Consider the following 2,500-nt stretch of genomic DNA (forward strand, 5'->3'; position numbering starts at 1 on the left):
AGTACTTAAACTGATCCACTTCCTCAAGTAACTCTCCATTCAACATGACATTCAACCTTGCACCACCTTCCCTTCTCGTACATCTCATAACCTTACTCTTACCCACATTAACTCTCAACTTCCTTCTCTCACACACTCTTCCAAATTCTGTCACTAATCGGCCAAGCTTCTCTTCTCGTCTACCAGTTTTAATCCTCGTCCAAGCACTCGAGCATTCACCTCTCTCACCACTCCATCAACATACAAGTTAAACAACCACGGTGAAATCACACATCCTGTCTCAGCCCACTCTCACCGGAAACCAGTCACTCCCTTCATTTCCTACCCTAACACATGCTTTACTACCTTTGTAGAAACTTTTCACTGCTTGCAACAACTTTCCACCAACTCCATATAACCTCATCACATTCCACATTGCTTCCCTATCAACTCTATCATACGCTTTCTCCAGATCCATAAACGCAACATACACCTCCTTACCTTTTGCTAAATATTTCTCGCATATCTGCCTTACTGTAAAAATCTGATTCATACAACCCCTACCTCTTCTAAAACCACCCTGTATTTCTAAGATTGCATTCTCTGTTTTATCCTTGATCCTATTAATCATTATTCTACCATACACTTTTCCATCTACGCTTAACAAACTAATACCTCTTGAATTACAACACTCATGCACATCTCCCTTACCCTCATATAGTGGTACAATACATGCACAAACCCAATCTACTGGTACCATTGACAACACAAAACACATGTTAAACAATCTCACCAACCATTCAAGTACAGTCACACCCCCTTCCTTCAACATCTCAGCTCTCACACCATCCATATCAGACGCTTTTCCTACTCACGTTTCATCTAGTGCTCTCCTCACTTCATCTATTGTAATCTCTCTCTCATTCTCATCTCCCATCACTTGCACCTCAACACCTGCAACAGCAATTATATCTGCCTCCCTACTATCCTCAACATTCAGTAAACTTTCAAAATATTCCGCCCATCTTTTCCTTGCCTCCTCTCCTTTTAACAACCTCCCATTTCCATCTTTCACTGTCTCTTCTTCTTCTTCTTGTTCCTAGCTGGTTCTCATTTTTATATGGGGTTGCCGTTGCGGATAAGCCGTTTCCATCTTTTTCTATTCTGCGCTTCTGCCTCATCAATCCCCTTTTCCTGTAAGTCTCCTCTCACACAGTCCCTCCATCTCTTTCTTGGTCTCCCTCTTTTTCTTCTTCTCTGAACCTCCATCTCCATAGTATGTGTCCCAACGTGGTCCTCATCTCTCCTCATCAGGTGTCCATACCATCTCAGCCTCCCTTCCTGCATTTTCTTTGATTTTTCCACCACCTTTGTCGAGCCCCTTATGTAGTCATTTCTTATCTGATCCTCTCTTGTCACCCCAGACATCCACCTAAGCATTCTCATTTCTGCCAAATCCATCTTCTTCTCCTCTCTCTTCCTCATGCTTGCTGTTTCCGTTCCATACAGCATTGCTGTTCTCACCACTGTCCTATGAAATTTTCCTTTTAACCTCAGTGGTATTCTTTTGTCACAAAGAACTCCTGAGGCTGCTCTCCAGTTGTTCCAGCCTGCCTGTACCCGATGTTTAACTTCATCTTCCATACCTCCTCCAGCGTTAACAAAGGATCCCAAATACTTAAACTTATCAACTCTCTTTATCTGTTCTCCCCTAAGATGAATACTTTCTCTATCATCCCCCTCACTGGTGGTACACATATATTCTGTCTTAGATCTACTTATTCTCATTCCTCTGTCCTCCAGTACTTGCCTCCACCTTTCCAATTTCATTTCCACATCTTCCCTGCTCTCTGCGAACAGAACAATATCATCTGCATACAATATGTTCCATGGTACTGCCTCCCTTACCTCTTCTATCAAAACGTCCATCACTATGTTAAATATAAATGGGTTCAGAGCTGACCCTTGGTGTAATCCTACCCTCACCTCAGCACTGCTCCTAACTCTAGTAAATACGCTACGGTACATCTCTTGTGTCAGTCGAACGTACTTCTCTGGCACCCTCCTCTCCCTCAGACTCCTCCATACCTCTTGTCTTGGGACTCTGTCATAAACCTTTTCAAAGTCAATGAATACTACATGCAGGTCTCTTTGCTTTTCCCGGAATTTCTCCATTAGTTGCCTCAGACAAAATACACCATCTGTTGTTCCCCTCCCCTTCATGAATCCCATCTGCTTTTTACCTATTTCTACTTCTTCTCTTAGTCTGGCATCTATCATCCTTTCCAGTATCTTCAAAGTGTGGGACACTCTTGGACGTCACCTTTCCCTTTAAAGATTGGGATCAATATACTCCCATGCCACTCATTTGGTATCTTTTCATGCTCAAAAATCTTTATCATGAGATCGTACAGTATATCCACTCCTTCATCTCCTAAGGCTTTCCATGCCTCTACAGGAATCATGTCTGGTCCAGTTGCCTTCCCATTCTTCATCTTCCTCAGTGCATTTATTATCTCTT

The 2,500-nt window shown here is 42.6% G+C and overlaps 1 pseudogene; it reads right to left on the minus strand.

The window, feature by feature from the left end:
* Nucleotides 1-2,500, minus strand: part of LOC137643231 (DE-cadherin-like) — a 154,667-nt pseudogene that overhangs the window by 13,152 nt on the left and 139,015 nt on the right.

Source organism: Palaemon carinicauda, chromosome 6, assembly GCF_036898095.1.
Source record: "Palaemon carinicauda isolate YSFRI2023 chromosome 6, ASM3689809v2, whole genome shotgun sequence".
In the NCBI taxonomy this organism is placed as follows: domain Eukaryota; kingdom Metazoa; phylum Arthropoda; class Malacostraca; order Decapoda; family Palaemonidae; genus Palaemon; species Palaemon carinicauda.